Source organism: Lipotes vexillifer, unplaced genomic scaffold (genome assembly GCF_000442215.2).
Source record: "Lipotes vexillifer unplaced genomic scaffold, Lipotes_vexillifer_v1.1 scaffold394, whole genome shotgun sequence".
NCBI lineage: Eukaryota > Metazoa > Chordata > Mammalia > Artiodactyla > Lipotidae > Lipotes > Lipotes vexillifer.
The window spans coordinates 782591-796430 of NW_006791731.1; the positions used below are offsets into that span (position 1 = coordinate 782591).

General features: G+C 53.0%; 1 non-coding gene across 1 annotated transcript; it reads left to right on the forward strand.

Moving 5' to 3' along the window:
* Positions 1-810: 810 nt before the first annotated feature.
* TRNAW-CCA (transfer RNA tryptophan (anticodon CCA)) lies at positions 811-881 on the forward strand. The gene has a single exon. It is a non-coding gene; the product is annotated as a tRNA-Trp (tRNA).
* The last annotated feature ends 12959 nt before the right edge of the window (positions 882-13840 follow it).

Genomic DNA, 13840 nt, shown 5'->3' on the forward strand with positions numbered 1-13840 from the left:
TGCGGAGGCGGGGCGCCCGGGGGAGCCCAGGGTGTACGGGCAGGGCTGGGGGTAGGGGCGAGAATTCGGGTGCGGGGGAAGGGTGTGTGGGGAAGGAGCCCCCCACGCTTCCGAGGCAGCTCTTTGCACGCGGGGCCAAAGGCCTGGCCAGGCGGACAGGGCATGAAGTAGAGGGCGGGGCGTGGGGAGCGTCTGGGCAGCTTGTGTAGACTTCAAGGTTGTGTCATCAGGGCCGGGAGCAGTCAGTGTGGATGGGGGTGGGGAGGGGAGGGCTTGAGGGAGGGGCAGTGGGTGTAGAGAGGGGAGGGCAGAGGGGAGGAATGTTGGTGGGGTGGGGGTTTGGGGGGGCAGGTGCTCCAGGCAGGGCTGGGGTAGGGAGCCTGCAGGAGGCACCCACCTGGAAGGCCTGCGTTGGTCTAGAGAAGGTGGGGCTGGAGAGGCGGGTGGGGGTGGGGAGTGTCAGCGCATCTGCAGGGCACGTGCTTTCTTTAAGACTCAGCTGGAAGGGTTCCCCCACCTCCCTTTCAGGCCCTGGGCCTGCCTGGTGCCATCGCGCCTGACGTCCTCCTCACGTGTCCCACCGTCTCCCGTCCTTGACTCTGAGCTTGGTTATCTGTGTCCCTGGCACCAGCCCCAGGCCCTCAGCCAGCACTTGCAGGGTGCTTGCATGGGTGAGTGGATGAGAGCATGGGGTGTCATCTTTGGTGGCTAGAGCTCAACTGGTAGGATCGGAGGCTGGCAGTTATTTGGGGCTCTTTGAAGAGGGCTTTTGGTCTGTGTTTATGGTCAAGAGCAAAATGTGCTGGGACTTCCCTGATGGTCCAGTGGCTAGGACTCTGCTCCCAGTGCGGGGGGCCCAGGTTCGATCCCTGGTCAGGGAACTAGATCCCACATGCTGCAGCTAAGAGTTCGCATGCTGCAACTGGAGACCCCGCATGCCTCAACTGAGAGCCAGTGCAGGCAAATAAATAATACTAAAAAAAAAAAAAAAAAAGCAAAATGTGCTAGAAACAAACAGACAAGCACTGTGGAAGTATATGAAGAAAAAAGGTCAAAGTCACACCTTGGGCCCCTAGTCTCACTGGCTGGGGTGACCATAGTGTGTGTGTGTGTGTGTGTGTGTGTGTGTGTGTACATTCCCCAGCCCCTGGCAAACACTGATCCACTTTAGGTCTCTATGGATTTGCCTGTATTGGATATTTCATATAAATGGGATCATACAAGTTTGTGTCTGGCTTCTTTCACGTAGCGCGTGCGGTGTTTTATCCATGTCACAGCGTGTGCTGGTTCTTCGTGGAATAACACTCCATGGTATATGGATAAACTACACTTTGTTTATCTCTGGATAGTTTGATGGCCATTTGTGTTGTTGCCACCTTTTGGCTCTTATGAATGTGCTGCTATGAACAGTGTGCCAGTTTTTGTGTGGCTGTGTGTTTTCATCTTTCTTGGATATATACCAAGGAGTGGAATTGCTGGAACATGTGATAATTCTATATTTAACCGTTTGAAGAACTGTCAGATTGCTTTCCACAGCAGCTACACCATATTCTACGATCCCATGGGCAGGGCATGAAGCTTCCAATCTCTTCACATCCTCACCAGCACTTACCATCTGCCTTTTTGATTATAGACATTTAGTCCTAATGGGTGTGCAGTGGTTTCTCTTGATTTTGATTTGCATTTCCTGATGACTGATGTTGTTGAGCACCTTTTCTTTTGCATATTGGTTATTTCTATATCTTCTTTCCAGAAATGTCTATCCAGAGGCTTTGTCCATTTTTAAATTGGGTTTTTAGCTTTTTATTTTTGAGTTGTAAGTGTTCTTCATGTATTCTAGATATAAGTCCCTTATCAGGTAGATGATTTGCAAAAATATTTTCTTGATTCTGTGGGTTGACTTTTTATTTTTTTGATGGTGTGGTGTCCTTTGGAACACAAAAGATTTTAATGGTGAGTTCAATTTACCTGTGTTTTTCTTGGTTGCTTGTGCCTTTAGTGTCATATCTAAGCACTATTGCCTATGTCAAAGTCATGAAGATTTATGGCAATATTTTCTTCCAAGAGTTTTATAGTTTTAGCTCTTACATTTAGGTCTTTGATCTATTTTGAATTAATTTTTGAGTACGGTGTGAGGTAGGGGTCCAACTTTATTCTTTTTTTTTTCTTTTTAACTGTGCCTTGAGGCTTGCTGGGTCTTAGTTCCCCAACCAGGGATCGAACCCGGGACCCCCAGCAGTGAGAGTGCTTAGTCCTAACCACTGGACCGCCACATAATTACCCCAACTTTACTCTTTTGCACGAGGATACCCAGTTGTTCCTGCACCATTTGTTGAAAAGATTATTCTTTCCCCATTGAATGGTCTTGGCGCCCTCATGCTTTTCAATGGGTACTACGTGTTCCATTGCATGGAGGTATCTCCGCTTGTTCATCTGGTCCCTTGACATGAACATGTGGGCTTATCTTTAAAAATGATTGTATTTCTAAATTGTCCTCTGGCGTAGATGAGCCAGCAGATACGACTAGTTCCAATCCTTTGCCAGTTGATGGAGGAGAAAATTCTACTTTGTTTTAATTTGCATTCTTTGACTAAGTGATCATCATTTCGTAGTTATTCACTGTTTGTATTGAAAAGCATTGTTCATTTCTCTGTAAGGTGTTTTGTTTTGAATTATAAGAGTTCTTTATTTATTATGACTTAACTTCCTTGTGTGTTATCAGTGTTTCTAATTTTTCTTTCAGTTTGTTACATTTTTTAAAATAAATTTATTTATTTATTTATAGCTGCATTGGGTCTTCATTGCTGCACGCGGGCTTTCTCTAGTTGCGGCGAACGGGGGCTACTCTTCGTTGCGGTGCGCGGGCTTCTCATTGCGGTGGCTTCTCTTGTTGCGGAGCGCAGGCTCTAGGCGTGCAGGCTTCAGTAGTTGCGGCACATGGGCTCAGTAGTTGTGGTGCGTGGGCTCTAGAGTGCAGGCTCAGTAGTTGTGGCGCACGGGCTTAGTTGCTGCGCGGCATGTGGGATCTTCCCGGACCAGGGCTCGAACCCGTGTCCCCTGCATTGGCAGGCGGATTCTTAACCACTGTGCCACCAGGGAAGCCCAACAAAGAGGATTTTAAATATCTTTTCTCCCACCTGACTCAGCTTTCCGAGGGCAGGGTCTGTGTCCTGTTGCACCTCGTTAATGTGGTTTGAAAATGAGCAGGTGAATGGGAGGGAAAGTGGACCCCGAGCTGGACCCCTGCAGAAACCCAGACCCCAGACTGGGCTGCCATAGAGTGGGAGTGGAGGTGGGGGTGGGGAGCAGCGCGGGGGGGGGGGGGGGGGGGGAGTGGTGCCTCTGCAGCAGGGGCGGTGGAAGAACAGGAGCTTAGCTTGGGGGCAAATAAACTGAGATGATGGTTGAGCTGGGCACCATGTGAAGACTCGAGTGGCTGGGAGGACCAGGCTGGGCACTGTGCTTGGGGCCCTCACGGTGGTGGGGGAAAGCCTGAGGCAGAGGGGGAGCCTTCCCCAGGGGGTGGTCCGGGCAGCCCAGTGAAAGGGAAGGAGCGATGAACCAGGAGCCGGCTGCCCTTAGAGCGCCTGGCGTGGTCATAATGGATATCGGGACCTTAGGGAGACCTGTTTGGGGGCGTGGTCAGATTGGGGGTGCCAAGGGGTGTGTAGGAAGTGAGAAGGGAGGTGGAGACGGTGAGGAGTCCAGCAGTGTGTGAGAGGGAGACCGCCATCCAGGACGGGGCAGTGACCTGGAGGCCGAGCTGTCAGCAGAATGCAGCCTGGGCAGAACACTGGCTGGCAGGGGCCTGGGTGGCCCGAGTGCTGTGTGACCCTTCTCATTTGCCCAACCACACATGCTGGGGGTGGGTGTGACAGCCCCTTGCCACCCAGGGCCCTGTGGTTCAGAAGGGGTAGAGGCTTCTACAGGTGTGGGGATGGGAAGGCGTGGGGGACGGGAAGGCGTGGGGGATGGGAGGGCATGGGGGAGGGAAGGCGTGGGGGAGGGAACGCGTGGGGGATGGGAAGGCATGGGGGATGGGAAGGTGTGGGGCTGGGAAGGTGTGGGCGATGTTGACTCCTGGCCTCCGTTTCCCCAGTGAGACCTGAGGGGAGCTGGCAGCAGGGCGGGAGTTGGCGGCAGGATCTGGGCACCTTGGGAACAGATGCAGTGAGGCTGGAGAGGGATGGTGCAGGTGGGGGGCCAGGCGCCCCCGCCCGGCGTGGGGCCAAGGGCAGTGGCCAGAAGCAGGCCCACACTGGACAGGGAGATGCGGGGCTGCGAGAGCTGGTGCTGTGGCTGCCTGCAGGGGCTGTGGGTGGTGAGGTCTGGGACCTAAGAGGGGCCATGGGCTGGGTCATCTGGTGGTGGCCCCAGGTGATGGTGGCTGGGTGGAGGGGGAGTCAGGAACCCCTTCTCAGGTGATGGGAGGCGGGTGCCCACATGAAAGACTCAGGGAACAGCCTGCAGGGCTTCCTCCCCTCTCCCTTCGTCCCGTCCTCCTCTGGGGGAGCTTGGGTCATGGTTTAGCTGCAGAAGGGTCTTCCCAGCTGGGTGGTCAGCTCTTGGCAGGGACCTTTCCTTTCCTGCTGCCCTGGGGTCAGGAGGAGGATGGGGGGCATCTGCTACCCACGCTGGTTCGTGAGGTGGGGGCAGGTCCGGGGCCAGTGCTGCAGGAAAGGAAGGCCCTAGAAGGATGTCCGGTGTGGCTGCCCTGGAGTCTGGGAGATCTCAGGCAGGCTTGTGGGTCAGGTGGCCTGGGGGCTGCACGGGTGCCCGGTACAGTGGGGTTTGGGGGGCCCTCCATGGCAGGCGTGGTTGGGGAGCTGGTGGTACAAGACTGGAGGATGCAGGCTTGAGGCCGTTGGCAGCAAGCCAGAGAGAGGTGTCTGCATCAGGTGTCTCTGGCTGGGTGGATGGTTTTTATGATCTTTATTCAGGTCTTTTTTTGTCTTTCAAGTGAGTGCGTATTTTGAACTTTTGAAACGTACCTTTCTTCTCCTTTCTTATTAAATGAATGGCTACGTGGGAAGCTTATAGAACAGGCGCAGGGTTAAGCCTCATGGGGCACGACTGAGCTTCACTGTTGTCATTACTACAGGATCTCATGGATGTTTTCAGAATACAAATAGCCCCCACTTGCCACACTCTGGGTGGCTTAAAACAGTAGAAATGTATTCTCTCACAGTTTAGGAGGCAGAAGTCTAAAATCAAGGTGTCAGCAGGGCCGAGGCTTTAGGGCAGATTCCGGCCCGCCCCTCCCGGATTCCCGTGGCTGTCAGGTTCCTTGGTTTGCGGCTGCATCACTGCAGAATAGGCCTCCATCTTCAACACGCCTCTCCCCTGCGTCTTCTCTTCTGTCTCTTGTGAGGACACTTCTGATTGCATTTTAGGGCCTTCCTTATGGTCCAGGATGATCTCATCTCAAGATTCTTCACTAAGTTATGACTACAAAGACCCTGTTTCCAAAAGAGGTAACTTTCCCGGGTTCTAGGGATTTGGAGATAGACATGTATTTTCAGAGCCACCATTCAGCCCGCTGCAGTCTGCCCTCTGGCCTCCTAAAATTCATGTCTGTCACATGCAACGTGCGTTTGCCCCAGCCCAGCATCCCCAAAAGTCTTACAGCAGCAACCCTCAGTCCAAAATCTCACCAGCTCAAAAGCCCAGTCTCATCTAAATTCTCTAAATCAGGTATAGGTAAGGTTCTGGGTATGGCCCACCCTGGGGCAAAATTGCTTTCCATTTGTGGACCTGTGAAACTGGAACGCATGTCGTATACTTCCAAGATACAATGGTGGGACAGGCATAGAGTAGACATCCCCTTTCTCAAAGGGAGAAAGAGAAAAGAATAAAGGAGTCCCAAGCCATTTTGAAATCCAGCAGGGCAAGTTCAATAGGTTTGAAGGCCTGAGAATACTCCTATGTGGCTTGATGCTTTGCTCTGTACACGTTCACCTCTGCCGGCCTCTGCCACTGTGCCCGTGGCTCCACCCTCTGGGCCCAAGGCTCTGCCCTTGAAGTCATTTTCCCTTTTTCTTGCCAGACAGCATATGAAACTGAGTAGCTCTGTCACCCCATTTCCTGCCTGTAGTATCCCAGAATTCCAACAGCTTTCCTTCCTTTCTTCCTGTCTCTATCCTCTTGCATCCAAGCTGGCAGTGTTTCTGCTAATACAACATTCTTATACACCTTGCGGGTCTCCCATGTATGACACAGAGATCCATGCCATCAGGTTAGAGGCTTCTCCACAGAGCTTTCCTGGATGACCCTCTCTATCCCCAGCTTCTGCTGTGAGGTTTGAACGCATCTGTGAGTCAGAGATCAAATCTCTTCAGAGGACGATTGTCCAGTTGCATCCTTGTCTTTCTGTCCTAACAGTGAGTCTTCCCACATTAGCATCTTCTGCAGTCTGAACAGGCCGTGAGTTTCCCAATCACCAGTGCTGGTTCTTTTTTTGCTTAACAGTTCCTTCCACGGTTTACGTCTTTCCTCCTGCACTTTACAGTAAGGAACAGGTTAAAACCAGGTCACACCTTCTACACTTTGCTTTGAAATCTCCTCAGCTGAAGATCCAAGTTCATCACTTATAAGTTCTGCTTTCCACGCAACAGTGGAACACAGTTCAGCCACATTTTTTGCACCGTTTAATCGGGATCACCTTTCCTCCAGCTTCTGGCAATATGTGCCTCATTTCCTTCTAAGTCATCACCAGCAGCATCCTTAACATCCATATTTCTTCCAGCAGCCTGTTCAAGGCAATCTAGGCTTTTTCTATCATGCTCCTCAAAATTCTCCAGCCTTTGTCCATTACCCAATTCAAAAACCAGTGCCATGCTTTTAAATATTTGTCACTCCTGGTAAAAATGTCTTCATTAGTTTCCTGTGTCTGCTGTAACAAATGACCACACACAGGTGGTCTAAAACAACAGAAGTTTATTCTCTCATACTTCTGGAGGCCAGAAGGCCAAAATCAAGGTGTTGGCATGGCCGTAGTTTCTGTGAAGGCTCTAGAGAAGACCCTTCCTGCCCCTTCCAGCTTCTGCTGGCTCTTGGTGTTCCTCGGTTTGTGGCTGCACCATTCCAGTCTCTGCCCCATCTTCACATGGCTTCTCCTCTGTGTATCTCTCTTCTGTCTCTTATAAGGACACTTGTCATTAGATTTAGGTCCCACCCAGATAATCCAGGGTGATCTCATCGTGACATCCTTAACTTAATCACATCTGCAAAGACCCTATTTCCCAATAAGGCCACAGTCACGGGTCCCAGGGATTTAGATATGAACATATCTTCCAGGGGCCACCGGTCAGTGCTTTCCCTTCAAGGTGCCCTGCAGTGGTTGATTGGTGTTTTGTAAAACCTCCACATCTTTTTGTTTTATGCTTGTTGTTTTATTTTTTTTTAATTAAAAAAAATATTTATTTAGGTTGCGCTGGGTCTTAGTTGTGGCAGGCGGGCTCCTTAGTTGTGGCATGTGGGCTCCTTAGTTGTGGCTCACCGGCTCCTTAGTTGCAGCTTGCCACTCTTTGGTTGTAGCTCGAGGGCTCCTTATTTGCAGCAGGAGGGCTCCTTAGTTGTGGCTCACCGGCTCCATAGTTGTGGCTTGTCAGCTCCTTAGTTGTGGCACTCAGGCTCCTTAGTTGTGGCATGTGAATTCTTAGTTGCGGCATGCATGTGGGATCTAGTTCCCTGACCAGGGATTGAACCCTAGCCCCCTGCACTGGGAGCATGGAGTCTTAACCACCGCACCACCAGGGAAGTCCCTCTGCTTGTTTTAAAAAAATGTGCACAGGGCTCCCCTGGTGGTGCAGTGGTTGGGAGTCCGCCTGCCGATGCAGGGGACGCGGGTACGTGCCCCGGTCCAGGAGGATCCCGCGTGCCGCGGAGCGGCTGGGCCCGTGAGCCATGGCCGCTGGGCCTGCGCATCCGGAGCCTGTGCTCCGCAGCGGGAGAGGCCACAGCAGTGAGAGGCCCGCGTACCGCAAAAACAAAAACAAAAACAAAAACAAAAACAACAACAAAAAATGTGCACAGTATTTTATAGTATAATTTAATTTATTTATAACTTTATAATCTAATATCATGAAGTATTTTAGGCACGTGTAACTTCTTTTTACCTAATGTTACAAGTACGTCTCCCTATGACATTAGTTTATAATATAATATTCTTTTATATGGTAATCATATCCTATTTAACCTCTTCCCATGGAACATTAGGTTTAGTTTTGTTTAGTTTTGTGGGGTTTTTTTGTATTGTAAACTGCTACATAGAAGAGCTTTGTGGCTGGATCATTGTGTGTCTATGGCTATTGTTAGAAATAGAATTTCTGGGTCAAGTAGTATGCAAAATTTAAGCTCTAGCTACACCAGGGTGCCGTGTTTTCACCTATCAGATTGGTAAAAATCCAGAAACCCAGAATTTCTGGATTGCATTAGTGAACCAGTGGAAACCAGGCCAATGAAAATGTCTATCAGGCCTAAGAACGCAGTGTGTGTGTGAGAGCCAAGGATGGCAGCCAGCGTCCTGAGGGAGGGTGGAGGCAGGGGTGCAGCGGGAGACCTCCCAGGTGTGGGGTCGGATGGTGCAGGCGAGGTGTTACTTTTTTTTTTAATTAATTAATTAATTCATTCATTTATTTATTTTTGGCTGCGTTGGGTCTTTGTTGCTGTGATTGGGCTTTCTCTAGTTGGGGCTACTCTTTGTTGCTGTGCAAGAGCTTCTCATTGCAGTGGCTTCTCTTGTTGCGGAGCACGGGCTCTAGGCATGCGGGCTTCAGTAGTTCTGACACACGGGCATAGTTGCTCCTCGGCACGTGAGATCTTCCCAGATCAAGGCTCAAACCCATGTCCCCTGCATTGGCAGGCGGATTCTTAACCACTGTGCCACCAGGGAAGTCCCGAGGTGTCACTTTCTGTGTTAAAAGGGGGAAAACCAAGAATCATGTTTCTATTTATGTGACTTTCCACATAAAGAAATTTCGGAGGGATAAAGAGGAAGCCAGTCCTGATAGTGATTTCCACACTGTGTGCGGGGTGGAGAGGGGACACTCTTGGGGGGAGACTTTTCCCTGTATGGCCCATGTTTGCATCTGGGGAGTAGTTCCATTCAAACACAATATATTTTAAAAGTTCCTAAGGTGTTTGCTAGGTATTACAGCAGCGCCCAAAAGGGCTCGCTCCCTACACCTGCCCAGCACCCGGTGACAGGGTTTCAAGCAGACAACAGAACCTCGCCGATCTGATATAAAATCATGTGAGTGTCCGAAGGAGGCAATTATTAAGAGTCGGTGCGGCGGGGCTTCCCTGGTGGCGCAGTGGTTAAGAATCGGCCTGCCAACGCAGGGAACACGGGTTCAAGCGCTGGTCCGCGAAGATCCCACGTGCCACGGAGCAACTAAGCCCGTGCGCCACAACTACTGAAGCCCGCGCGCCACAACTACTGAACCCGTGCGCCTAGAGCCCGTGCTCCGCAACAAGAGAAGCCACCGCAATGAGAAGCCCGTGCACCGCAACCAGGACTAGCCCCCGCTTGCCGCAACTAGAGAAAGCCCGCGCACAGCAACGAAGACCCAACGCAGCCAAAAATTAATTAATTAAAAAAGAAAGAGTCGGCGCAGGGCTGGCAGGGCTGGCGGGGCCAGCAGTGGGGTGCAGGGGTGGGTCAGAAGCGCAGTTCCAGCTCGGGACACAGTGGTCCTGCGAGGTCGGACCTCTGCATTGGGAATGTAAGTCTCCCCATGGGTCTGGTTTTTGCTTTGTGCTTGTGGGGCTTTCTGAAGTTAAGTTCTGACTGATTTTTATTTATCTTGTTCCAGAGTAGTGTCTGTCCTGCACTGCGAATGAAGGTTTTTCCCACCCTCTTTTTCCAACTCATTACTGGCCTATAAGAAATCTCTTGGGCCTTTAGAAGGGTGCTGACAGCCGGCCACTCTAGTGAGCGCCTTTGTTGGTGCTGGTAGGTGGTCAGAGGCACTGGTTTAGGTGCCGAGGAGGTGCAGACTCTGAACGCTTGGCAGTGCTCCGCATCCGGAGCCTAGGTTCTTTCCCCTCACATGCCCTGGATCAGCCTCGCCCGCAGCTGAGCCCGGAGGCTTGCCCTGGCCGCCTGTGGGAGTGGCTTTGGGGGTGTCCCGGCCACCATGCTGAGCCTACAGCCCTTCTGCTCCTGCTTCTGGTACTTCCTATGGACGACGCCCCTGGGGCGGGGGCGGGGGCGGTGGCCGCTCAGATTTGGAGGGACGTCTGTTCTCATGTTAACGATATGCAGCCAGCCGTCCCCATCCACGGTCTGCAACTGGGGATTTAAATAATAGATCAAAAGTACTATTGGGGGGCTCCCCTGGTGGCGCAGTGGTTGAGAGTCTGCCTGCCGATGCAGGGGACACAAGCTCGTGCCCTGGTCCAGGAGGATCCCACATGCCGCGGAGCATCTGGGCCCGTGAGCCACGGCCGCTGAGCCTGCGCGTCCGGAGCCTGTGCTCCGCAACGGGAGAGGCCACAGCAGTGAGAGGCCCGCGTACCACACACACAAAAAAAGTACTATTGGGGTGGGACTTCCCTGCTGGTCCAGCGGTTAAGATTCTGTGCTCCCAATGTAGGGGGCCAGGGTTCGATCCCTGGTCAGGGAACTAGGTCCTGCGTGCTGCAACTAAGACCCGGTGCAGCCAAGTAAATAAATAAATAAATGTTTTTTAAAAAAAAAGAAGTACGGGGTGGGGGGGGATTCCAGAAAGTTCCAAAAAGCAAAACTTGAATTTGCTGTAGGTGCTCAAAGACAGCTATTTACATTTACATTGTATTTTTTTAAAAAATAAATTTATTTATTTATTTTTGGCTGCGTTGTGTCTTTGTTGCTGCGCGCGGGCTTTCTCTAGTTGCGGCGAGCGGGCGCTATTCTTCGTTGTGGTGCGCGGGCTTCTCATTACAGTGGCTCCTCGTTGCGGAGCACGGGCTCTAGGTGCGCGGGCTTCAGTAGTTGCGGCATACAGGCTCAGTAGTTGTGGCACATGGGCTTAGTTGCTCCGTGGCATGTGGGATCTCCCCGGACCAGGGCTTGAACCCATGTCCCCTGCATTGGCGGGTGGATTCACTGCACCACCAGGGAAGTCCCTGCATTGTGTTTACAACTGTTTACATAGCATTTGCACTGTATTAGGTTATACGCAAATACTACTCCAGTTTTTTTGTGTTTTGTTTTGTTTTGTTTTTTGCGGTACACGGGCCTCTCACTGTTGTGGCCTCTCCCGTTGCGGAGCACAGGCTCTGGATGTGCAGGCTCAGCGGCCATGGCTCACGGCCGCAGCTGCTCTGTGGCATGTGGGATCTTCCTGGACCGGGGCACGAACCTGGGTCCCCTGCATCGGCAGGTGGACTCTCAACCACTGCGCCACCAGGGAAGCCCTACTCCAGTTTTTATAAGGGACTTGAGCATCCAAGGCTTTTGTTGTTGGCTGGGGTCCTGGAATCAGTCCCCCTCAGATGCTGAGGGTGCCTGGACCTCCTTTCCCAGTTTACTGGGTCACTTTGTAAAAACCAGAAATATTTGTGAGTTTTTATCAAATGAGTCATCAGCAGTTTTGAGATCAATATACAGGTTTTCTCCTTCAATCTATTAACCAAGTAAACCTCTATTAATAGTGTTCCTGGGAGTACCTCATCCTTGAACTGCAAGCATCCACTGCTTGGTTTCCCTGCGTGGATGCCTCTGACCAGGCCTGGGGTGCAGGGGTGCTGAGACAGGCATCCCCGTGTGAGAGCACTGTCCCCACTGTCCCTGCTAGAGGAAACCGCAGAGGGGTCTGTGCAGCAGGACGACACAGGACAGGACAGGATCGGGAGGCTCTCTGTAGCCCTGAAATAGAGCAGGTGTGGCAGCGGGGCTGTGGCTGCTGAGTGTCTGGCGGTGGAAGGCAGCAAGGAGGCCAGGGCTGTCTCCAAGGGGAGGAGGGTGGTGGTGGAGACAGTGGGAAGAGGACAGGTTTGAGAGATATTTGGGGGGGCAGAATGATGGGACCTCCTGATGGATGGAACATGGGGGTGGGACCCAGGATCCCTGCCCGAGGTCTCTGGTGGACACCTGGTAACGGTGCAATTTTTGAACTGGGCTACAGGGAGAGAGAGCTGGATGGGGCCCAGATGGGAAGCCGCTGTGCCTCCTGGGCCATCACCAGGACCCCTGGCGCCCTGGCGGCACTCACCACAGTGCTGTGGACCTGGCCCTGTGGGCGGAGCCGCACAGGGTGGCTGGCGTAGCTGAGCTCCCGCCTTCGTCAGCCAGTGGCTGCCCACGTGCAGGAGCATTCTCCTCCTGCCCAGCCTGGCAGCTTCCCCAGATCAGGGCCAATGCCAGGTGGCGGCTGTGGGTGAGGCCTGGTGGTGCAGGTGAGATGGCCTCCTGTCCCCACTGCAGGGAACAGGCACAGTCTGTAGCGGGGTCTCACTGGGTGATTATGGGGGACCCTGCGTGGAAGGTGTCTGTCAGCAGGGCCGACAGCTGTCACTTGTCACCCCTGCACAGGATCACCTGCCCACCAGTCACTAGTGAGCCCCGGTAGGGCAGGCTGCCCAGGGCTGGGCACAAGTGTGAGGCTGGGGAGCCCTGGTGAGGAACACGGACCTGGCCTTGGGAGCAGGGGGGTGGTCTGAATGGTGGGGGCTGTGGCCTAGGCCACACCTGCCAGGGTCTCAGGAGGCTTGTGAGGAGGGGGTGCTTTGTCCCAGACAGAGGGGCTGGGAAGGAGGGGGCCTGGCTGTGGTGTAGGGGCTCAGCTTGGGTTGCAGGAACCACAGGGGTGTAAGCTGCCTCCTGGAATTTACAGTAAAGCTTCAAGAGCGTTCGGCCTTGCGCATGAGGCGAGTCCCTGGTGCAGGCGACCTGACAGGACCCCGGCTGGGCGTGGGGAAGCCGTGCCGGGTCAGACAGCCTGCTTTCTTGAGGACCCTGGGACTAGATCTCCTGGGCAGCGAGACCGTGAAAGCTGAGGACTGTCGGGAGGGCCAGGGCTGTTTCATCTCACCCACCAGAGGCACGCTGCCCCCATCTCTTGCCCCCAGGCCCTTGCCCGCTGCAGTCCAAGGGGCCTCCCTGGCCCAGGGGAACCCCGCCTACAGCTCTGTGTCCAGGCGCCCTCCACGCACATGTTCTCTGGGGTTGGCCAGACTCCTCTCCTCTTGACCTGGGGCCTTCGTATGTGCGTCCGCCTCCTTGGCTGACTAGCTGCAGCCTATCTTTCCACGGCCCCACTTTAGCTGCCCCTTCCTCTGGGAAGAAACCAAGGAATGGGCTCGGTGTGTCCCGTGGACTCTATCCAGGGGCCGTGGCCCCAGCCCACTTCCCAGGCCACACCATGTGGCTGCCATTTGGGGCAGACTGGGCAGGGGCAGGCCGAAGGCCTCTTCACTGGCCACCCCTTCTCTGCGAGCCCTTGTTTGCAAGTGGCTGCAGGTGACTGCAGTGGCCACTCTCTGGTGGGCAGCGTGACTTGAGGGAGCAGTTAAGGGCCTGGGACATTCCTTCTCTGTCCCCATGGTTCTGAAAAGTTAGGAGAAGCCACCTAATTGCGCCTGATCCTTGTGTTATCCCGTTACTTGCTTTCTGCCCTCATCTTTTCAGTAGCTTAAAATTATAATCTTATAAAATTCAATTATACACAGTTTTGTTTGCTTTTTTGGCCGTGCCGTGTGGCTTGTGGGATCTTGGTTCCCCAACCAGGGATTGAACCCTGGCCCACAGCAGTGAAAGCGCTGAGTCCTAATCACTGGACCGCCAGGGAACTCTCAAATATATGCAGTTTTAAAACTAGAACCAGCGCTAATATTGTGTGTGTGTGAGTTTCCCTAC